Here is a 25,647-nt window from a genome sequence, read left to right as displayed (position 1 = left end):
TTTAAACTTCAGTAGAATTCCGAGAATAATGGGAGAGTTCCAAAGCATTTTTAAACTTCAACAGAAATCTTAAAACAATGGAAGAGTTCCAAAGCATTTTTAAACTTCAGTAGAATTCCGAGAACAATGGAAGAGTTCCAAAGCATTTTTAAACTTCAGTAGAATTGCGAGAACAATGGGAGAATTCCAAAGCATTTTTATACTTCAGCAGAATTCCGAGAACAATGGGAGAGTTCTACAGAATAATTTAAAAAAACAATAACATTCTGAGTTCGATGGTAGGGTTCCGAAGCATTTTTAAACTTCAACAGAATTCAAAGAACATTGGAAGAGACCCAAAGCATTTTTAAACTTCAGTTGAATTCCGAGAAAAATGGAAGAGTTCCAAAGCATTTTTAAACTTCAGCAGAATTCCAAGAACAATAGAAGAGTTCCAAAGCATTTTTAAACTTCAGCAGAATTCTGAGAACAATTAAAGAGTTCTACAGAAAGATTTAAAAAAACAATAGCATTCTGAGAACAATGGGAGAGTTCCAAAGCATTTTTAAACTTCAGCAGAATTCCGAGAACAATCTAAGTGTTCCAAAGCATTTTTAAACTTCAGTAGAATTCCAAGAACAATGGGAGAGTTCTACAGACTTATTTAAAAGAAACAATAACATTCCGAGAACAATGGGAGAGTTCCAAAGCATTTTTAAACTTCAGCAGAATTCCGAGAACAATGGAAGAGTTCCAAAGCTTTTTTAAACTTCAGCAGAATTCCGAGAACAATGGAAGAGTTCGAAAGCATTTATAAACTTCAGCTATATTCCGAGAACAATGGGAGAGTTCTACAGATTTATTTAAAAGAAACAATAACATTCCGAGAACAATGGAAGAGTTCCAAAGCATTTTTAAACTTCAGCAGAATTCCGAGAACAATTGAAGAGTTCCAAAGCATTTTTAAACTTCAGCAGTATTCCGAGAACAATGGAAGAGTTCCAAAGCATTTTTAAACATCAGCAGAATTTTGAGAACAATGGAAGAGTTCCAAAGCATTTTTAAACTTCAGCAGAATTCCGAAAACAATGGGAGAGTTCTACAGAATGACTTAAAAAAACAATGGAAGAGTTCCAAAGCATTTTAAAACTTCAGCAGAATTCCGAGAACAATGGAAGAGTTCCAAAGCATTTTTAAACTTAAGCATAATTCCGATAACAATGGAAGAGTTCCAAAGCATTTTTAATCTTCAGTAGAATTCCTAGAACAATGGGAGAGTTACAAAGCATTTTTAAACTTCAGCAGAATTCCGAGAACAATGGAAGATTTCCAAAGCAATTTTAATATTCAACAGAATTCCAAGAACAATGGAAGAGTTCCAAAGCATTTTTAAACTTTAGCAGAATTCCGAGAACAATGGGAGAGTTCCAAAGCATTTTTAATCTTCAGTAGAATTCCTAGAACAATGGGAGAGTTACAAAGCATTTTTAAACTTCAGCAGAATTCCGAGAACAATGGAAGATTTCCAAAGCAATTTTAATATTCAACAGAATTCCAAGAACAATGGAAGAGTTCCAAAGCATTTTTAAACTTTAGCAGAATTCCGAGAAAAAAGGGAGAGTTCCAAAGCATTTTTAAACTTCAGCAGAATTTCGAGAACAATGTAATTGTTCCAAAGCATTTTTAAACTTCAGTAGAATTCCGAGAACAATGGATGAGTTCGAAAGCATTTATAAACTTCAGCATAATTCCAAGAACAATGGGAGCGTTCTACAGACTTATTTAAAAGAAACAATAACATTCCGAGAACAATGGGAGAGTTCCAAAGCATTTTTAAACTTCAGCAGAATTCCGAGAACAATGGAAGAGTTCCAAAGCTTTTTTAAACTTCAGCAGAATTCCGAGAACAATGGAAGAGTTCGAAAGCATTTATAAACTTCAGCTATATTCCGAGAACAATGGGAGAGTTCTACAGATTTATTGAAAAGAAACAATAACATTCCGAGAACAATGGAAGAGTTCCAAAGCATTTTTAAACTTCAGCAGTATTCCGAGAACAATGGAAGAGTTCCAAAGCATTTTTAAACATCAGCAGAATTTTGAGAACAATGGAAGAGTTCCAAAGCATTTTTAAACTTCAGCAGAATTCCGAAAACAATGGGAGAGTTCTACAGAATGACTTAAAAAAACAATGGAAGAGTTCCAAAGCATTTTTAAACTTCAGCAGAATTCCGAGAACAATGGGAATGTTCCCAAGCATTTTAAAACTTCAGCAGAATTTCGAGAACAATGGAAAAGTTCCAAAGCATTTTTAAACTCCAGTAGAATTCCGAGAACAATGGAAGAGTTCCAAAGCATTTTTAAACTTCAGCAAAATTCCAAGCTCAATGGAAGAGTTGAAAAGCATTTTTAAACTTCAGCATAATTCCGAGAAAAATGGAAGAGTTCCAAAGCATTTTTAAACTTCAGCAGAATTCCGAGAACAATGGAAGAGTTCCAAAGCATTTTTAAACTTCAGCAGAATTCCGAGAACAATGGAAGATTTCCAAAGCAATTTTAATATTCAACAGAATTCCAAGAACAATGGAAGAGTTCCAAAGCATTTTTAAACTTTAGCAGAATTCCGAGAACAATGGGAGAGTTCCAAAGCATTTTTAAACTTCAGCAGAATTCTGAGAACAATGGAAGATTTCCAAAGCATTTTTAAACTTCAGCAGAATTCTGAGAACAATGGAAGAGTTCCAAAGCATTTTTAAACTTCAGAAGAATTCCAAGAACAAAGGAAGAGTTCCAAAGCATTTTTAATCTTCAGTAGAATTCCGAGAAAAATGGAAGAGTTCCAAAGCATTTTTAAGCTTCAGCAAAATTCCAAGCTCAATGGAAGAGTTGAAAAGCATTTTTAAACTTCAGCATAATTCCGAGAAAAATGGAAGAGTTCCAAAGCATTTTTAAATTTCAGCAGAATTCCGAGAACAATGGAAGAGTTCCAAAGCATTTTTAAACTTCAGCAGAATTACGAGAACAAAGGAAGAGTTCCAAAGCATTTTTAAACTTTAGCAGAATTCTGAGAACAAAGTAAGAGTTCCAAATCATTTTTAAACTTCAGCAGAATTCTGAGAACAATGAAAGAGTTCTACAGAAAGATTTAAAAAAACAATAGCATTCCGAGAACAATGGGAGAGTTCCAAAGCATTTTTAAATTTCAGCAGAATTCCGAGAACAATGTAATTGTTCCAAAGCATTTTTAAACTTCCGTAGAATTCCGAGAACAATGGAAGAGTTCGAAAGCATTTATAAACTTCAGCATAATTCCAAGAACAATGGGAGAGTTCTACAGACTTATTTAAAAAAAACAATAACATTCCGAGAACAATGGGAGAGTTCCAAAGCATTATTAAACTTCCGCAGAATTCCGAGAACAATGGAAGAGTTCCAAAGCATTTTTAAACTTTAGCAGAATTCCACGAACAATGGAAGAGTTTCAAATCATTTTTGAACTTAAGCATAATTCCGAGTACAAAGGAAGAGTTCCAAAGCATTTTTAAACTTCAGCAGAATTCCGAGAACAATGGAAGAGTTCCAAAGCATTTTTAAACTTCAGTAGAATTCCGAGAATAATGGGAGAGTTCCAAAGCATTTTTAAACTTCAACAGAAATCTTAAAACAATGGAAGAGTTCCAAAGCATTTTTAAACTTCAGTAGAATTCCGAGAACAATGGAAGAGTTCCAAAGCATTTTTAAACTTCAGTAGAATTGCGAGAACAATGGGAGAATTCCAAAGCATTTTTATACTTCAGCAGAATTCCGAGAACAATGGGAGAGTTCTACAGAATAATTTAAAAAAACAATAACATTCTGAGTTCGATGGTAGGGTTCCGAAGCATTTTTAAACTTCAACAGAATTCAAAGAACATTGGAAGAGACCCAAAGCATTTTTAAACTTCAGTTGAATTCCGAGAAAAATGGAAGAGTTCCAAAGCATTTTTAAACTTCAGCAGAATTCCAAGAACAATAGAAGAGTTCCAAAGCATTTTTAAACTTCAGCAGAATTCTGAGAACAATTAAAGAGTTCTACAGAAAGATTTAAAAAAACAATAGCATTCTGAGAACAATGGGAGAGTTCCAAAGCATTTTTAAACTTCAGCAGAATTCCGAGAACAATGTAAGTGTTCCAAAGCATTTTTAAACTTCAGTAGAATTCCGAGAACAATGGATGAGTTCGAAAGCATTTATAAACTTCAGCATAATTCCAAGAACAATGGGAGAGTTCTACAGACTTATTTAAAAAAAACAATTACATTCCGAGAACAAAGGGAGAGTTCCAATGCAATTTTAAACTTCAGCAGGATTCCGAGAACAATGGAAGAGGTCCAAAGCATTATTAAACTTCCGCAGAATTCCGAGAACAATGGAAGAGTTCCAAAGCCATTTTAAACTTCAGCAGAATTCCGCGAACAATGGAAGAGTTCCAAATCATTTTTGAACTTAAGCATAATTCCGAGTACAAAGGAAGAGTTCCAAAGCATTTTTAAACTTCAGTAGAATTCCGAGAATAATGGGAGAGTTCCAAAGCATTTTTAAACGTCAGAAGAATTTTGAGAACAATGGAAGAGTTCCAAAGCATTTTTAAACTTCAGCAGAATTCCGAGAACAATGGGAGAGTTCTACAGAATGACGTAGAAAAACAATGGAAGAGTTCCAAAGCATTTTTAAACTTCAGCAGAATTCCGAGAACAATGGAAAAGTTCCAAAGCATTTTTAAGCTTCACCAGAATTACAAGAACAATGGAAGAGTTCCAAAGCATTTTTAAATTTAAGCATAATTCCGAGAACAATGGAAGAGTTCCAAAGCATTTTTAAGCTTCACCAGAATTACAAGAACAATGGAAGAGTTCCAAAGCATTTTTAAACTTCAGTAGAATTCCGAGAATAATGGGAGAGTTCCAAAGCATTTTTAAACTTCAACAGAAATCTTAAAACAATGGAAGAGTTCCAAAGCATTTTTAAACTTCAGTAGAATTCCGAGAACAATGGAAGAGTTCCAAAGCATTTTTAAACTTCAGTAGAATTGCGAGAACAATGGGAGAATTCCAAAGCATTTTTATACTTCAGCAGAATTCCGAGAACAATGGGAGAGTTCTACAGAATAATTTAAAAAAACAATAACATTCTGAGTTCGATGGTAGGGTTCCGAAGCATTTTTAAACTTCAACAGAATTCAAAGAACATTGGAAGAGGCCCAAAGCATTTTTAAACTTCAGTTGAATTCCGAGAAAAATGGAAGAGTTCCAAAGCATTTTTAAACTTCAGCAGAATTCCAAGAACAATAGAAGAGTTCCAAAGCATTTTTAAACTTCAGCAGAATTCTGAGAACAATTAAAGAGTTCTACAGAAAGATTTAAAAAAACAATAGCATTCTGAGAACAATGGGAGAGTTCCAAAGCATTTTTAAACTTCAGCAGAATTCCGAGAACAATCTAAGTGTTCCAAAGAATTTTTAAACTTCAGTAGAATTCCAAGAACAATGGGAGAGTTCTTCTGACTTATTTAAAAGAAACAATAACATTCCGAGAACAATGGGAGAGTTCCAAAGCATTTTTAAACTTCAGCAGAATTCCGAGAACAATGGAAGAGTTCCAAAGCTTTTTTAAACTTCAGCAGAATTCCGAGAACAATGGAAGAGTTCGAAAGCATTTATAAACTTCAGCTATATTCCGAGAACAATGGGAGAGTTCTACAGATTTATTTAAAAGAAACAATAACATTCCGAGAACAATGGAAGAGTTCCAAAGCAATTTTAAACTTCAGCAGAATTCCGAGAACAATTGAAGAGTTCCAAAGCATTTTTAAACTTCAGCAGTATTCCGAGAACAATGGAAGAGTTCCAAAGCATTTTTAAACATCAGCAGAATTTTGAGAACAATGGAAGAGTTCCAAAGCATTTTTAAACTTCAGCAGAATTCCGAAAACAATGGGAGAGTTCTACAGAATGACTTAAAAAAACAATGGAAGAGTTCCAAAGCATTTTTAAACTTCAGCAGAATTCCGAGAACAATGGAAGAGTTCCAAAGCATTTTTAAACTTAAGCATAATTCCGATAACAATGGAAGAGTTCCAAAGCATTTTTAATCTTCAGTAGAATTCCTAGAACAATGGAAGAGTTACAAAGCATTTTTAAACTTCAGCAGAATTCCTAGAACAATGGAAGAGTTCCAAAGCATTTTTAAACTTAAGCATAATTCCGATAACAATGGAAGAGTTCCAAAGCATTTTTAATCTTCAGTAGAATTCCTAGAACAATGGGAGAGTTACAAAGCATTTTTAAACTTCAGCAGAATTCCGAGAACAATGGAAGATTTCCAAAGCAATTTTAATATTCAACAGAATTCCAAGAACAATGGAAGAGTTCCAAAGCATTTTTAAACTTTAGCAGAATTCCGAGAACAATGGGAGAGTTCCAAAGCATTTTTAATCTTCAGTAGAATTCCTAGAACAATGGGAGAGTTACAAAGCATTTTTAAACTTCAGCAGAATTCCGAGAACAATGGAAGATTTCCAAAGCAATTTTAATATTCAACAGAATTCCAAGAACAATGGAAGAGTTCCAAAGCATTTTTAAACTTTAGCAGAATTCCGAGAACAATGGGAGAGTTCCAAAGCATTTTTAAACTTCAGCAGAATTCTGAGAACAATGGAAGAGTTCCAAAGCATTTTTAAACTTCAGAAGAATTCCAAGAACAAAGGAAGATTTCCAAAGCATTTTTAAACCTCAGCAGAATTCCGAGAACAATGGGAAAGTTCCAAAGCATTTTAAAACTTCAGCAGAATTTCGAGAACAATGGAAAAGTTCCAAAGCATTTTTAAACTCCAGTAGAATTCCGAGAACAATGGAAGAGTTCCAAAGCATTTTTAATCTTCAGTAGAATTCCGAGAAAAATGGAAGAGTTCCAAAGCATTTTTAAGCTTCAGCAAAATTCCAAGCTCAATGGAAGAGTTGAAAAGCATTTTTAAACTTCAGCATAATTCCGAGAAAAATGGAAGAGTTCCAAAGCATTTTTAAACTTCAGCAGAATTACGAGAACAAAGGAAGAGTTCCAAAGCATTTTTAAACTTTAGCAGAATTCTGAGAACAAAGTAAGAGTTCCAAATCATTTTTAAACTTCAGCAGAATTCTGAGAACAATGAAAGAGTTCTACAGAAAGATTTAAAAAAACAATAGCATTCCGAGAACAATGGGAGAGTTCCAAAGCATTTTTAAATTTCAGCAGAATTCCGAGAACAATGTAAGTGTTCCAAAGCATTTTTAAACTTCAGTAGAATTCCGAGAACAATGGATGAGTTCGAAAGCATTTATAAACTTCAGCATAATTCCAAGAACAATGGGAGAGTTCTACAGACTTATTTAAAAAAAACAATAACATTCCGAGAACAATGGGAGAGTTCCAAAGCAATTTTAAACTTCAGCAGGATTCCGAGAACAATGGAAGAGTTCCAAAGCATTTTTAAACTTCAGTAGAATTGCGAGAACAATGGGAGAATTCCAAAGCATTTTTAAACTTCAGTAGAATTCCGCGAACAATGGAAGAGTTTCAAATCATTTTTGAACTTAAGCATAATTCCGAGTACAAAGGAAGAGTTCCAAAGCATTTTTAAACTTCAGCAGAATTCCGAGAACAATGGAAGAGTTCCAAAGCATTTTTAAACTTCAGTAGAATTCCGAGAATAATGGGAGAGTTCCAAAGCATTTTTAAACTTCAACAGAATACTTAAAACAATGGAAGAGTTCCAAAGCATTTTTAAACTTCAGTAGAATTCCGAGAACAATGGAAGAGTTCCAAAGCATTTTTAAACTTCAGTAGAATTGCGAGAACAATGGGAGAATTCCAAAGCATTTTTATACTTCAGCAGAATTCCGAGAACAATGGGAGAGTTATACAGAATAATTTAAAAAAACAATAACATTCTGAGTTCGATGGCAGGGTTCTGAAGCATTTTTAAACTTCAACAGAATTCAAAGAACATTGGAAGAGACCCAAAGCATTTTTAAACTTCAGTTGAATTCCGAGAAAAATGGAAGAGTTCCAAAGCATTTTTAAACTTCAGCAGAATTCCAAGAACAATAGAAGAGTTCCAAAGCATTTTTAAACTTCAGCAGAATTCTGAGAACAATTAAAGAGTTCTACAGAAAGATTTAAAAAAACAATAGCATTCTGAGAACAATGGGAGAGTTCCAAAGCATTTTTAAACTTCAGCAGAATTCCGAGAACAATGTAAGTGTTCCAAAGCATTTTTAAACTTCAGTAGAATTCCGAGAAAAATGGATGAGTTCGAAAGCATTTATAAACTTCAGCATAATTCCAAGAACAATGGGAGAGTTCTACATACTTATTTAAAAGAAACAATAACATTCCGAGAACAATGGGAGAGTTCCAAAGCATTTTTAAACTTCAGCAGAATTCCGAGAACAATGGAAGAGTTCGAAAGCATTTATAAACTTCAGCTATATTCCGAGAACAATGGGAGAGTTCTACAGATTTATTTAAAAGAAACAATAACATTCCGAGAACAATGGGAGAGTTCCAAAGCATTTTTAAATTTCAGCAGAATTCCGAGAACAATGTAATTGTTCCAAAGCATTTTTAAACTTCCGTAGAATTCCGAGAACAATGGAAGAGTTCGAAAGCATTTATAAACTTCAGCATAATTCCAAGAACAATGGGAGAGTTCTACAGACTTATTTAAAAAAAACAATAACATTCCGAGAACAATGGGAGAGTTCCAAAGCATTATTAAACTTCCGCAGAATTCCGAGAACAATGGAAGAGTTCCAAAGCATTTTTGAACTTAAGCATAATTCCGAGTACAAAGGAAGAGTTCCAAAGCATTTTTAAACTTCAGCAGAATTCCGAGAACAATGGAAGAGTTCCAAAGCATTTTTAAACTTCAGTAGAATTCCGAGAATAATGGGAGAGTTCCAAAGCATTTTTAAACTTCAACAGAAATCTTAAAACAATGGAAGAGTTCCAAAGCATTTTTAAACTTCAGTAGAATTCCGAGAACAATGGAAGAGTTCCAAAGCATTTTTAAACTTCAGTAGAATTGCGAGAACAATGGGAGAATTCCAAAGCATTTTTATACTTCAGCAGAATTCCGAGAACAATGGGAGAGTTATACAGAATAATTTAAAAAAACAATAACATTCTGAGTTCGATGGTAGGGTTCCGAAGCATTTTTAAACTTCAACAGAATTCAAAGAACATTGGAAGAGACCCAAAGCATTTTTAAACTTCAGTTGAATTCCGAGAAAAATGGAAGAGTTCCAAAGCATTTTTAAACTTCAGCAGAATTCCAAGAACAATAGAAGAGTTCCAAAGCATTTTTAAACTTCAGCAGAATTCTGAGAACAATTAAAGAGTTCTACAGAAAGATTTAAAAAAACAATAGCATTCTGAGAACAATGGGAGAGTTCCAAAGCATTTTTAAACTTCAGCAGAATTCCGAGAACAATGTAAGTGTTCCAAAGCATTTTTAAACTTCAGTAGAATTCCGAGAACAATGGATGAGTTCGAAAGCATTTATAAACTTCAGCATAATTCCAAGAACAATGGGAGAGTTCTACAGACTTATTTAAAAAAAACAATTACATTCCGAGAACAAAGGGAGAGTTCCAATGCAATTTTAAACTTCAGCAGGATTCCGAGAACAATGGAAGAGGTCCAAAGCATTATTAAACTTCCGCAGAATTCCGAGAACAATGGAAGAGTTCCAAAGCCATTTTAAACTTCAGCAGAATTCCGCGAACAATGGAAGAGTTCCAAATCATTTTTGAACTTAAGCATAATTCCGAGTACAAAGGAAGAGTTCCAAAGCATTTTTAAACTTCAGTAGAATTCCGAGAATAATGGGAGAGTTCCAAAGCATTTTTAAACGTCAGAAGAATTTTGAGAACAATGGAAGAGTTCCAAAGCATTTTTAAACTTCAGCAGAATTCCGAGAACAATGGGAGAGTTCTACAGAATGACGTAGAAAAACAATGGAAGAGTTCCAAAGCATTTTTAAACTTCAGCAGAATTCCGAGAACAATGGAAAAGTTCCAAAGCATTTTTAAGCTTCACCAGAATTACAAGAACAATGGAAGAGTTCCAAAGCATTTTTAAATTTAAGCATAATTCCGAGAACAATGGAAGAGTTCCAAAGCATTTTTAAGCTTCACCAGAATTACAAGAACAATGGAAGAGTTCCAAAGCATTTTTAAACTTCAGTAGAATTCCGAGAATAATGGGAGAGTTCCAAAGCATTTTTAAACTTCAACAGAAATCTTAAAACAATGGAAGAGTTCCAAAGCATTTTTAAACTTCAGTAGAATTCCGAGAACAATGGAAGAGTTCCAAAGCATTTTTAAACTTCAGTAGAATTGCGAGAACAATGGGAGAATTCCAAAGCATTTTTATACTTCAGCAGAATTCCGAGAACAATGGGAGAGTTCTACAGAATAATTTAAAAAAACAATAACATTCTGAGTTCGATGGTAGGGTTCCGAAGCATTTTTAAACTTCAACAGAATTCAAAGAACATTGGAAGAGGCCCAAAGCATTTTTAAACTTCAGTTGAATTCCGAGAAAAATGGAAGAGTTCCAAAGCATTTTTAAACTTCAGCAGAATTCCAAGAACAATAGAAGAGTTCCAAAGCATTTTTAAACTTCAGCAGAATTCTGAGAACAATTAAAGAGTTCTACAGAAAGATTTAAAAAAACAATAGCATTCTGAGAACAATGGGAGAGTTCCAAAGCATTTTTAAACTTCAGCAGAATTCCGAGAACAATCTAAGTGTTCCAAAGCATTTTTAAACTTCAGTAGAATTCCAAGAACAATGGGAGAGTTCTTCTGACTTATTTAAAAGAAACAATAACATTCCGAGAACAATGGGAGAGTTCCAAAGCATTTTTAAACTTCAGCAGAATTCCGAGAACAATGGAAGAGTTCCAAAGCTTTTTTAAACTTCAGCAGAATTCCGAGAACAATGGAAGAGTTCGAAAGCATTTATAAACTTCAGCTATATTCCGAGAACAATGGGAGAGTTCTACAGATTTATTTAAAAGAAACAATAACATTCCGAGAACAATGGAAGAGTTCCAAAGCAATTTTAAACTTCAGCAGAATTCCGAGAACAATTGAAGAGTTCCAAAGCATTTTTAAACTTCAGCAGTATTCCGAGAACAATGGAAGAGTTCCAAAGCATTTTTAAACATCAGCAGAATTTTGAGAACAATGGAAGAGTTCCAAAGCATTTTTAAACTTCAGCAGAATTCCGAAAACAATGGGAGAGTTCTACAGAATGACTTAAAAAAACAATGGAAGAGTTCCAAAGCATTTTTAAACTTCAGCAGAATTCCGAGAACAATGGAAGAGTTCCAAAGCATTTTTAAACTTAAGCATAATTCCGATAACAATGGAAGAGTTCCAAAGCATTTTTAATCTTCAGTAGAATTCCTAGAACAATGGGAGAGTTACAAAGCATTTTTAAACTTCAGCAGAATTCCTAGAACAATGGAAGAGTTCCAAAGCATTTTTAAACTTAAGCATAATTCCGATAACAATGGAAGAGTTCCAAAGCATTTTTAATCTTCAGTAGAATTCCTAGAACAATGGGAGAGTTACAAAGCATTTTTAAACTTCAGCAGAATTCCGAGAACAATGGAAGATTTCCAAAGCAATTTTAATATTCAACAGAATTCCAAGAACAATGGAAGAGTTCCAAAGCATTTTTAAACTTTAGCAGAATTCCGAGAACAATGGGAGAGTTCCAAAGCATGTTTAATCTTCAGTAGAATTCCTAGAACAATGGGAGAGTTACAAAGCATTTTTAAACTTCAGCAGAATTCCGAGAACAATGGAAGATTTCCAAAGCAATTTTAATATTCAACAGAATTCCAAGAACAATGGAAGAGTTCCATAGCATTTTTAAACTTTAGCAGAATTCCGAGAACAATGGGAGAGTTCCAAAGCATTTTTAAACTTCAGCAGAATTCTGAGAACAATGGAAGAGTTCCAAAGCATTTTTAAACTTCAGAAGAATTCCAAGAACAAAGGAAGATTTCCAAAGCATTTTTAAACCTCAGCAGAATTCCGAGAACAATGGGAAAGTTCCAAAGCATTTTAAAACTTCAGCAGAATTTCGAGAACAATGGAAAAGTTCCAAAGCATTTTTAAACTCCAGTAGAATTCCGAGAACAATGGAAGAGTTCCAAAGCATTTTTAATCTTCAGTAGAATTCCGAGAAAAATGGAAGAGTTCCAAAGCATTTTTAAGCTTCAGCAAAATTCCAAGCTCAATGGAAGAGTTGAAAAGCATTTTTAAACTTCAGCATAATTCCGAGAAAAATGGAAGAGTTACAAAGCATTTTTAAACTTCAGCAGAATTACGAGAACAAAGGAAGAGTTCCAAAGCATTTTTAAACTTTAGCAGAATTCTGAGAACAAAGTAAGAGTTCCAAATCATTTTTAAACTTCAGCAGAATTCTGAGAACAATGAAAGAGTTCTACAGAAAGATTTAAAAAAACAATAGCATTCCGAGAACAATGGGAGAGTTCCAAAGCATTTTTAAATTTCAGCAGAATTCCGAGAACAATGTAAGTGTTCCAAAGCATTTTTAAACTTCAGTAGAATTCCGAGAACAATGGATGAGTTCGAAAGCATTTATAAACTTCAGCATAATTCCAAGAACAATGGGAGAGTTCTACAGACTTATTTAAAAAAAACAATAACATTCCGAGAACAATGGGAGAGTTCCAAAGCAATTTTAAACTTCAGCAGGATTCCGAGAACAATGGAAGAGTTCCAAAGCATTTTTAAACTTCAGTAGAATTGCGAGAACAATGGGAGAATTCCAAAGCATTTTTAAACTTCAGTAGAATTCCGCGAACAATGGAAGAGTTTCAAATCATTTTTGAACTTAAGCATAATTCCGAGTACAAAGGAAGAGTTCCAAAGCATTTTTAAACTTCAGCAGAATTCCGAGAACAATGGAAGAGTTCCAAAGCATTTTTAAACTTCAGTAGAATTCCGAGAATAATGGGAGAGTTCCAAAGGATTTTTAAACTTCAACAGAATACTTAAAACAATGGAAGAGTTCCAAAGCATTTTTAAACTTCAGTAGAATTCCGAGAACAATGGAAGAGTTCCAAAGCATTTTTAAACTTCAGTAGAATTGCGAGAACAATGGGAGAATTCCAAAGCATTTTTATACTTCAGCAGAATTCCGAGAACAATGGGAGAGTTATACAGAATAATTTAAAAAAACAATAACATTCTGAGTTCGATGGTAGGGTTCTGAAGCATTTTTAAACTTCAACAGAATTCAAAGAACATTGGAAGAGACCCAAAGCATTTTTAAACTTCAGTTGAATTCCGAGAAAAATGGAAGAGTTCCAAAGCATTTTTAAACTTCAGCAGAATTCCAAGAACAATAGAAGAGTTCCAAAGCATTTTTAAACTTCAGCAGAATTCTGAGAACAATTAAAGAGTTCTACAGAAAGATTTAAAAAAACAATAGCATTCTGAGAACAATGGGAGAGTTCCAAAGCATTTTTAAACTTCAGCAGAATTCCGAGAACAATGTAAGTGTTCCAAAGCATTTTTAAACTTCAGTAGAATTCCGAGAAAAATGGATGAGTTCGAAAGCATTTATAAACTTCAGCATAATTCCAAGAACAATGGGAGAGTTCTACATACTTATTTAAAAGAAACAATAACATTCCGAGAACAATGGGAGAGTTCCAAAGCATTTTTAAACTTCAGCAGAATTCCGAGAACAATGGAAGAGTTTGAAAGCATTTATAAACTTCAGCTATATTCCGAGAACAATGGGAGAGTTCTACAGATTTATTTAAAAGAAACAATAACATTCCGAGAACAATGGAAGAGTTCCAAAGCATTTTTAAACTTCAGCAGAATTCCGAGAACAATTGAAGAGTTCCAAAGCATTTTTAAACTTCAGCAGTATTCCGATAACAATGGAAGAGTTCCAAAGCATTTTTAAACTTCAGCAGAATTCAGAGAACAATGGAAGAGTTCCAAAGCATTTTTAATCTTCAGTAGAATTCCTAGAACAATGGGAGAGTTACAAAGCATTTTTAAACTTCAGCAGAATTCCGAGAACAATGGAAGATTTTCAAAGCAATTTTAATATTCAACAGAATTCCAAGAACAATGGAAGAGTTCCAAAGCATTTTTAAACTTTAGCAGAATTCGGAGAACAATGGGAGAGTTCCAAAGCATTTTTAAACTTCAGCAGAATACTGAGAACAATGGAAGAGTTCCAAAGCATTTTTAAACTTCAGAAGAATTCCAAGAACAAAGGAAGATTTCCAAAGCATTTTTAAACTTCAGCAGAATTCCGAGAACAATGGGAAAGTTCCAAAGCATTTTAAAACGTCAGCAGAATTTCGAGAACAATGGAAAAGTTCCAAAGCATTTTTAAACTCCAGTAGAATTCCGAGAACAATGGAAGAGTTCCAAAGCATTTTTAATCTTCAGTAGAATTCCGAGAAAAATGGAAGAGTTCCAAAGCATTTTTAAGCTTCAGCAAAATTCCAAGCTCAATGGAAGAGTTGAAAAGCATTTTTAAACTTCAGCATAATTCCGAGAAAAATGGAAGAGTTCCAAAGCATTTTTAAACTTCAGCAGAATTCCGAGAACAATGGAAGAGTTCCAAAGCATTTTTAAACTTCAGCAGAATTACGAGAACAAAGGAAGACTTCCAAAGCATTTTTAAACTTTAGCAGAATTCTGAGAACTAAGTAAGAGTTCCAAATCATTTTTAAACTTCAGCAGAATTCTGAGAACAATGAAAGAGTTCTACAGAAAGATTTAAAAAAACAATAGCATTCCGAGAACAATGGGAGAGTTCCAAAGCATTTTTAAATTTCAGCAGAATTCCGAGAACAATGTAAGTGTTCCAAAGCATTTTTAAACTTCAGTAGAATTCCGAGAACAATGGATGAGTTCGAAAGCATTTATAAACTTCAGCATAATTCCAAGAACAATGGGAGAGTTCTACAGACTTATTTAAAAAAAACAATAACATTCCGAGAACAATGGGAGAGTTCCAAAGCAATTTTAAACTTCAGCAGGATTCCGAGAACAATGGAAGAGTTCCAAACCATTATTAAACTTCCGCAGAATTCCGAGAACAATGGAAGAGTTCCAAAGCATTTTTAAACTTTAGCAGAATTCCGCGAACAATGGAAGAGTTTCAAATCATTTTTGAACTTAAGCATAATTCCGAGTACAAAGGAAGAGTTCCAAAGCATTTTTAAACTTCAGCAGAATTCCGATAACAATGGAAGAGTTCCAAAGCATTTTTAAACTTCAGTAGAATTCCGAGAATAATGGGAGAGTTCCAAAGCATTTTTAAACTTCAACAGAAATCTTAAAACAATGGAAGAGTTCCAAAGCATTTTTAAACTTCAGTAGAATTGCGAGAACAATGGGAGAGTTCCAAAGCATTTTTAAACTTCAGTAGAATTGCGAGAACAATGGGAGAATTCCAAAGCATTTTTATACTTCAGCAGAATTCCGAGAACAATGGGAGAGTTCTACAGAATAATTTAAAAAAACAATAACATTCTGAGTTCGATGGTAGGGTTCCGAAGCATTTTTAAACTTCAACAGAATTCAAAGAACATTGGAAGAGACCCAAAGCATTTTTAAACTTCAGTTGAATTCCGAGAAAAATGGAAGAGTTCCAAAGCATTTTTAAACTTCAGCAGAATTCCAAGAACAATAGAAGAGTTCCAAAGCATTTTTAAACTTCAGCAGAATTCTGAGAACAATTAAAGAGTTCTACAGAAAGATTTAAAAAAACAATAGCATTCTGAGAACAATGGGAGAGTTCCAAAGCATTTTTAAACTTCAGCAGAATTCCGAGAACAATGTAAGTGTTCCAAAGCATTTTTAAACTTCAGTAGAATTCCGAGAACAATGGATGAGTTCGAAAGCATTTATAAACTTCAGCATAATTCCAAGAACAATGGGAGAGTTCTACAGACTTATTTAAAAAAAACAATTACATTCCGAGAACAAAGGGAGAGTTCCAATGCAATTTTAAACTTCAGCAGGATTCCGAGAACAATGGAAGAGGTCCAAAGCATTATTAAACTTCCGCAGAATTCCGAGAACAATGGAAGAGTTCCAAAGCCATTTTAAACTTCCGCAGAATTCCGCGAACAATGGAAGAGTTCCAAATCATTTTTGAACTTAAGCATAATTCCGAGTACAAAGGAAGAGTTCCAAAGCATTTTTAAACTTCAGTAGAATTCCGAGAATAATGGGAGAGTTCCAAAGCATTTTTAAACGTCAGAAGAATTTTGAGAACAATGGAAGAGTTCCAAAGCATTTTTAAACTTCAGCAGAATTCCGAAAACAATGGGAGAGTTCTACAGAATGACTTAAAAAAACAATGGAAGAGTTCCAAAGCATTTTTAAACTTCAGCAGAATTCCGAGAACAATGGAAGAGTTCCAAAGCATTTTTAAACTTAAGCATAATTCCGATAACAATGGAAGAGTTCCAAAGCATTTTTAATCTTCAGTAGAATTCCTAGAACAATGGGAGAGTTACAAAGCATTTTTAAACTTCAGCAGAATTCCGAGAACAATGGAAGAGTTCCAAAGCATTTTTAAACTTAAGCATAATTCCGATAACAATGGAAGAGTTCCAAAGCATTTTTAATCTTCAGTAGAATTCCTAGAACAATGGGAGAGTTACAAAGCATTTTTAAACTTCAGCAGAATTCCGAGAACAATGGAAGATTTCCAAAGCAATTTTAATATTCAACAGAATTCCAAGAACAATGGAAGAGTTCCAAAGCATTTTTAAACTTTAGCAGAATTCCGAGAACAATGGGAGAGTTCCAAAGCATTTTTAATCTTCAGTAGAATTCCTAGAACAATGGGAGAGTTACAAAGCATTTTTAAACTTCAGCAGAATTCCGAGAACAATGGAAGATTTCCAAAGCAATTTTAATATTCAACAGAATTCCAAGAACAATGGAAGAGTTCCAAAGCATTTTTAAGCTTCAGCAAAATTCCAAGCTCAATGGAAGAGTTGAAAAGCATTTTTAAACTTCAGCATAATTCCGAGAAAAATGGAACAGTTCCAAAGCATTTTTAAACTTCAGCAGAATTACGAGAACAAAGGAAGAGTTCCAAAGCATTTTTAAACTTTAGCAGAATTCTGAGAACAAAGTAAGAGTTCCAAATCATTTTTAAACTTCAGCAGAATTCTGAGAACAATGAAAGAGTTCTACAGAAAGATTTAAAAAAACAATTGCATTCCGAGAACAATGGGAGAGTTCCAAAGCATTTTTAAATTTCAGCAGAATTCCGAGAACAATGTAAGTGTTCCAAAGCATTTTTAAACTTCAGTAGAATTCCGAGAACAATGGATGAGTTCGAAAGCATTTATAAACTTCAGCATAATTCCAAGAACAATGGGAGAGTTCTACAGACTTATTTAAAAAAAACAATAACATTCCGAGAACAATGGGAGAGTTCCAAAGCAATTTTAAACTTCAGCAGGATTCCGAGAACAATGGAAGAGTTCCAAAGCATTTTTAAACTTCAGTAGAATTGCGAGAACAATGGGAGAATTCCAAAGCATTTTTAAACTTCAGTAGAATTCCGCGAACAATGGAAGAGTTTCAAATCATTTTTGAACTTAAGCATAATTCCGAGTACAAAGGAAGAGTTCCAAAGCATTTTTAAACTTCAGCAGAATTCCGAGAACAATGGAAGAGTTCCAAAGCATTTTTAAACTTCAGTAGAATTCCGAGAATAATGGGAGAGTTCCAAAGCATTTTTAAACTTCAACAGAATACTTAAAACAATGGAAGAGTTCCAAAGCATTTTTAAACTTCAGTAGAATTCCGAGAACAATGGAAGAGTTCCAAAGCATTTTTAAACTTCAGTAGAATTGCGAGAACAATGGGAGAATTCCAAAGCATTTTTATACTTCAGCAGAATTCCGAGAACAATGGGAGAGTTATACAGAATAATTTAAAAAAACAATAACATTCTGAGTTCGATGGTAGGGTTCTGAAGCATTTTTAAACTTCAACAGAATTCAAAGAACATTGGAAGAGACCCAAAGCATTTTTAAACTTCAGTTGAATTCCGAGAAAAATGGAAGAGTTCCAAAGCATTTTTAAACTTCAGCAGAATTCCAAGAACAATAGAAGAGTTCCAAAGCATTTTTAAACTTCAGCAGAATTCTGAGAACAATTAAAGAGTTCTACAGAAAGATTTAAAAAAACAATAGCATTCTGAGAACAATGGGAGAGTTCCAAAGCATTTTTAAACTTCAGCAGAATTCCGAGAACAATGTAAGTGTTCCAAAGCATTTTTAAACTTCAGTAGAATTCCGAGAAAAATGGATGAGTTCGAAAGCATTTATAAACTTCAGCATAATTCCAAGAACAATGGGAGAGTTCTACATACTTATTTAAAAGAAACAATAACATTCCGAGAACAATGGGAGAGTTCCAAAGCATTTTTAAACTTCAGCAGAATTCCGAGAACAATGGAAGAGTTCGAAAACATTTATAAACTTCAGCTATATTCCGAGAACAATGGGAGAGTTCTACAGATTTATTTAAAAGAAACAATAACATTCCGAGAACAATGGAAGAGTTCCAAAGCATTTTTAAACTTCAGCAGAATTCCGAGAACAATTGAAGAGTTCCAAAGCATTTTTAAACTTCAGCAGTATTCCGATAACAATGGAAGAGTTCCAAAGCATTTTTAAACTTCAGCAGAATTCAGAGAACAATGGAAGAGTTCCAAAGCATTTTTAATCTTCAGTAGAATTCCTAGAACAATGGGAGAGTTACAAAGCATTTTTAAACTTCAGCAGAATTCCGAGAACAATGGAAGATTTTCAAAGCAATTTTAATATTCAACAGAATTCCAAGAACAATGGAAGAGTTCCAAAGCATTTTTAAACTTTAGCAGAATTCGGAGAACAATGGGAGAGTTCCAAAGCATTTTTAAACTTCAGCAGAATACTGAGAACAATGGAAGAGTTCCAAAGCATTTTTAAACTTCAGAAGAATTCCAAGAACAAAGGAAGATTTCCAAAGCATTTTTAAACTTCAGCAGAATTCCGAGAACAATGGGAAAGTTCCAAAGCATTTTAAAACGTCAGCAGAATTTCGAGAACAATGGAAAAGTTCCAAAGCATTTTTAAACTCCAGTAGAATTCCGAGAACAATGGAAGAGTTCCAAAGCATTTTTAATCTTCAGTAGAATTCCGAGAAAAATGGAAGAGTTCCAAAGCATTTTTAAGCTTCAGCAAAATTCCAAGCTCAATGGAAGAGTTGAAAAGCATTTTTAAACTTCAGCATAATTCCGAGAAAAATGGAAGAGTTCCAAAGCATTTTTAAACTTCAGCAGAATTCCGAGAACAATGGAAGAGTTCCAAAGCATTTTTAAACTTCAGCAGAATTACGAGAACAAAGGAAGACTTCCAAAGCATTTTTAAACTTTAGCAGAATTCTGAGAACTAAGTAAGAGTTCCAAATCATTTTTAAACTTCAGCAGAATTCTGAGAACAATGAAAGAGTTCTACAGAAAGATTTAAAAAAACAATAGCATTCCGAGAACAATGGGAGAGTTCCAAAGCATTTTTAAATTTCAGCAGAATTCCGAGAACAATGTAAGTGTTCCAAAGCATTTTTAAACTTCAGTAGAATTCCGAGAACAATGGATGAGTTCGAAAGCATTTATAAACTTCAGCATAATTCCAAGAACAATGGGAGAGTTCTACAGACTTATTTAAAAAAAACAATAACATTCCGAGAACAATGGGAGAGTTCCAAAGCAATTTTAAACTTCAGCAGGATTCCGAGAACAATGGAAGAGTTCCAAACCATTATTAAACTTCCGCAGAATTCCGAGAACAATGGAAGAGTTCCAAAGCATTTTTAAACTTTAGCAGAATTCCGCGAACAATGGAAGAGTTTCAAATCATTTTTGAACTTAAGCATAATTCCGAGTACAAAGGAAGAGTTCCAAAGCATTTTTAAACTTCAGCAGAATTCCGATAACAATGGAAGAGTTCCAAAGCATTTTTAAACTTCAGTAGAATTCCGAGAATAATGGGAGAGTTCCAAAGCATTTTTAAACTTCAACAGAAATCTTAAAACAATGGAAGAGTTCCAAAGCATTTTTAAACTTCAGTAGAATTCCGAGAACAATGGAAGAGTTCCAAAGCATTTTTAAACTTCAGTAGAATTGCGAGAACAATGGGAGAATTCCAAAGCATTTTTATACTTCAGCAGAATTCCGAGAACAATGGGAGAGTTCTACAGAATAATTTAAAAAAACAATAACATTCTGAGTTCGATGGTAGGGTTCCGAAGCATTTTTAAACTTCAACAGAATTCAAAGAACATTGGAAGAGACCCAAAGCATTTTTAAACTTCAGTTGAATTCCGAGAAAAATGGAAGAGTTCCAAAGCATTTTTAAACTTCAGCAGAATTCCAAGAACAATAGAAGAGTTCCAAAGCATTTTTAAACTTCAGCAGAATTCTGAGAACAATTAAAGAGTTCTACAGAAAGATTTAAAAAAACAATAGCATTCTGAGAACAATGGGAGAGTTCCAAAGCATTTTTAAACTTCAGCAGAATTCCGAGAACAATGTAAGTGTTCCAAAGCATTTTTAAACTTCAGTAGAATTCCGAGAACAATGGATGAGTTCGAAAGCATTTATAAACTTCAGCATAATTCCAAGAACAATGGGAGAGTTCTACAGACTTATTTAAAAAAAACAATTACATTCCGAGAACAAAGGGAGAGTTCCAATGCAATTTTAAACTTCAGCAGGATTCCGAGAACAATGGAAGAGGTCCAAAGCATTATTAAACTTCCGCAGAATTCCGAGAACAATGGAAGAGTTCCAAAGCCATTTTAAACTTCCGCAGAATTCCGCGAACAATGGAAGAGTTCCAAATCATTTTTGAACTTAAGCATAATTCCGAGTACAAAGGAAGAGTTCCAAAGCATTTTTAAACTTCAGTAGAATTCCGAGAATAATGGGAGAGTTCCAAAGCATTTTTAAACGTCAGAAGAATTTTGAGAACAATGGAAGAGTTCCAAAGCATTTTTAAACTTCAGCAGAATTCCGAGAACAATGGGAGAGTTCTACAGAATGACGTAGAAAAACAATGGAAGAGTTCCAAAGCATTTTTAAACTTCAGCAGAATTCCGAGAACAATGGAAAAGTTCCAAAGCATTTTTAAGCTTCACCAGAATTACAAGAATAATGGAAGAGTTCCAAAGCATTTTTAAATTTAAGCATAATTCCGAGAACAATGGAAGAGTTCCAAAGCATTTTTAAGCTTCACCAGAATTACAAGAACAATGGAAGAGTTCCAAAGCATTTTTAAACTTCAGTAGAATTCCGAGAATAATGGGAGAGTTCCAAAGCATTTTTAAACTTCAACAGAAATCTTAAAACAATGGAAGAGTTCCAAAGCATTTTTAAACTTCAGTAGAATTCCGAGAACAATGGAAGAGTTCCAAAGCATTTTTAAACTTCAGTAGAATTGCGAGAACAATGGGAGAATTCCAAAGCATTTTTATACTTCAGCAGAATTCCGAGAACAATGGGAGAGTTCTACAGAATAATTTAAAAAAACAATAACATTCTGAGTTCGATGGTAGGGTTCCGAAGCATTTTTAAACTTCAACAGAATTCAAAGAACATTGGAAGAGACCCAAAGCATTTTTAAACTTCAGTTGAATTCCGAGAAAAATGGAAGAGTTCCAAAGCATTTTTAAACTTCAGCAGAATTCCAAGAACAATAGAAGAGTTCCAAAGCATTTTTAAACTTCAGCAGAATTCTGAGAACAATTAAAGAGTTCTACAGAAAGATTTAAAAAAACAATAGCATTCTGAGAACAATGGGAGAGTTCCAAAGCATTTTTAAACTTCAGCAGAATTCCGAGAACAATCTAAGTGTTCCAAAGCATTTTTAAACTTCAGTAGAATTCCAAGAACAATGGGAGAGTTCTACAGACTTATTTAAAAGAAACAATAACATTCCGAGAACAATGGGAGAGTTCCAAAGCATTTTTAAACTTCAGCAGAATTCCGAGAACAATGGAAGAGTTCCAAAGCTTTTTTAAACTTCAGCAGAATTCCGAGAACAATGGAAGAGTTCGAAAGCATTTATAAACTTCAGCTATATTCCGAGAACAATGGGAGAGTTCTACAGATTTATTTAAAAGAAACAATAACATTCCGAGAACAATGGAAGAGTTCCAAAGCATTTTTAAACTTCAGCAGAATTCCGAGAACAATTGAAGAGTTCCAAAGCATTTTTAAACTTCAGCAGTATTCCGAGAACAATGGAAGAGTTCCAAAGCATTTTTAAACATCAGCAGAATTTTGAGAACAATGGAAGAGTTCCAAAGCATTTTTAAACTTCAGCAGAATTCCGAAAACAATGGGAGAGTTCTACAGAATGACTTAAAAATACAATGGAAGAGTTCCAAAGCATTTTTAAACTTCAGCAGAATTCCGAGAACAATGGAAGAGTTCCAAAGCATTTTTAAACTTAAGCATAATTCCGATAACAATGGAAGAGTTCCAAAGCATTTTTAATCTTCAGTAGAATTCCTAGAACAATGGGAGAGTTACAAAGCATTTTTAAACTTCAGCAGAATTCCGAGAACAATGGAAGATTTCCAAAGCAATTTTAATATTCAACAGAATTCCAAGAACAATGGAAGAGTTCCAAAGCATTTTTAAACTTTAGCAGAATTCCGAGAACAATGGGAGAGTTCCAAAGCATTTTTAATCTTCAGTAGAATTCCTAGAACAATGGGAGAGTTACAAAGCATTTTTAAACTTCAGCAGAATTCCGAGAACAATGGAAGATTTCCAAAGCAATTTTAATATTCAACAGAATTCCAAGAACAATGGAAGAGTTCCAAAGCATTTTTAAACTTTAGCAGAATTCCGAGAACAATGGGAGAGTTCCAAAGCATTTTTAAACTTCAGCAGAATTCTGAGAACAATGGAAGAGTTCCAAAGCATTTTTAAACTTCAGAAGAATTCCAAGAACAAAGGAAGATTTCCAAAGCATTTTTAAACCTCAGCAGAATTCCGAGAACAATGGGAAAGTTCCAAAGCATTTTAAAACTTCAGCAGAATTTCGAGAACAATGGAAAAGTTCCAAAGCATTTTTAAACTCCAGTAGAATTCCGAGAACAATGGAAGAGTTCCAAAGCATTTTTAATCTTCAGTAGAATTCCGAGAAAAATGGAAGAGTTCTACAGAAAGATTTAAAAAAACAATAGCATTCCGAGAACAATGGGAGAGTTCCAAAGCATTTTTAAACTTTAGCAGAATTCTGAGAACAAAGTAAGAGTTCCAAATCATTTTTAAACTTCAGCAGAATTCTGAGAACAATGAAAGAGTTCTACAGAAAGATTTAAAAAAACAATAGCATTCCGAGAACAATGGGAGAGTTCCAAAGCATTTTTAAATTTCAGCAGAATTCCGAGAACAATGTAAGTGTTCCAAAGCATTTTTAAACTTCAGTAGAATTCCGAGAACAATGGATGAGTTCGAAAGCATTTATAAACTTCAGCATAATTCCAAGAACAATGGGAGAGTTCTACAGACTTATTTAAAAAAAACAATAACATTCCGAGAACAATGGGAGAGTTCCAAAGCAATTTTAAACTTCAGCAGGATACCGAGAACAATGGAAGAGTTCCAAACCATTATTAAACTTCCGCAGAATTCCGAGAACAATGGAAGAGTTCCAAAGCATTTTTAAACTTTAGCAGAATTCCGCGAACAATGGAAGAGTTTCAAATCATTTTTGAACTTAAGCATAATTCCGAGTACAAAGGAAGAGTTCCAAAGCATTTTTAAACTTCAGCAGAATTCCGAGAACAATGGAAGAGTTCCAAAGCATTTTTAAACTTCAGTAGAATTCCGAGAATAATGGGAGAGTTCCAAAGCATTTTTAAACTTCAACAGAAATCTTAAAACAATGGAAGAGTTCCAAAGCATTTTTAAACTTCAGTAGAATTCCGAGAACAATGGAAGAGTTCCAAAGCATTTTTAAACTTCAGTAGAATTGCGAGAACAATGGGAGAATTCCAAAGCATTTTTATACTTCAGCAGAATTCCGAGAACAATGGGAGAGTTATACAGAATAATTTAAAAAAACAATAACATTCTGAGTTCGATGGTAGGGTTCTGAAGCATTTTTAAACTTCAACAGAATTCAACGAACATTGGAAGAGACCCAAAGCATTTTTAAACTTCAGTTGAATTCCGAGAAAAATGGAAGAGTTCCAAAGCATTTTTAAACTTCAGCAGAATTCCAAGAACAATAGAAGAGTTCCAAAGCATTTTTAAACTTCAGCAGAATTCTGAGAACAATTAAAGAGTTCTACAGAAAGATTTAAAAAAACAATAGCATTCTGAGAACAATGGGAGAGTTCCAAAGCATTTTTAAACTTCAGCAGAATTCCGAGAACAATGTAAGTGTTCCAAAGCATTTTTAAACTTCAGTAGAATTCCGAGAAAAATGGATGAGTTCGAAAGCATTTATAAACTTCAGCATAATTCCAAGAACAATGGGAGAGTTCTACAGATTTATTTAAAAGAAACAATAACATTCCGAGAACAATGGAAGAGTTCCAAAGCATTTTTAAACTTCAGCAGAATTCCGAGAACAATTGAAGAGTTCCAAAGCATTTTTAAACTTCAGCAGTATTCCGATAACAATGGAAGAGTTCCAAAGCATTTTTAAACTTCAGCAGAATTCAGAGAACAATGGAAGAGTTCCAAAGCATTTTTAATCTTCAGTAGAATTCCTAGAACAATGGGAGAGTTACAAAGCATTTTTAAACTTCAGCAGAATTCCGAGAACAATGGAAGATTTCCAAAGCAATTTTAATATTCAACAGAATTCCAAGAACAATGGAAGAGTTCCAAAGCATTTTTAAACTTTAGCAGAATTCGGAGAACAATGGGAGAGTTCCAAAGCATTTTTAAACTTCAGCAGAATACTGAGAACAATGGAAGAGTTCCAAAGCATTTTTAAACTTCAGAAGAATTCCAAGAACAAAGGAAGATTTCCAAAGCATTTTTAAACTTCAGCAGAATTCCGAGAACAATGGGAAAGTTCCAAAGCATTTTAAAACGTCAGCAGAATTTCGAGAACAATGGAAAAGTTCCAAAGCATTTTTAAACTCCAGTAGAATTCCGAGAACAATGGAAGAGTTCCAAAGCATTTTTAATCTTCAGTAGAATTCCTAGAACAATGGGAGAGTTACAAAGCATTTTTAAACTTCAGCAGAATTCCGAGAACAATGGAAGATTTTCAAAGCAATTTTAATATTCAACAGAATTCCAAGAACAATGGAAGAGTTCCAAAGCATTTTTAAACTTTAGCAGAATTCGGAGAACAATGGGAGAGTTCCAAAGCATTTTTAAACTTCAGCAGAATACTGAGAACAATGGAAGAGTTCCAAAGCATTTTTAAACTTCAGAAGAATTCCAAGAACAAAGGAAGATTTCCAAAGCATTTTTAAACTTCAGCAGAATTCCGAGAACAATGGGAAAGTTCCAAAGCATTTTAA

Source organism: Phyllobates terribilis, unplaced genomic scaffold (genome assembly GCF_046119375.1).
Source record: "Phyllobates terribilis strain yellow unplaced genomic scaffold, ASM4611937v1 Scaffold_1__5_contigs__length_1240528914, whole genome shotgun sequence".
Lineage (NCBI taxonomy): Eukaryota > Metazoa > Chordata > Amphibia > Anura > Dendrobatidae > Phyllobates > Phyllobates terribilis.
The sequence above is the reverse complement of the archived record's forward strand: the minus strand, read 5'-3'. Positions refer to the sequence as shown.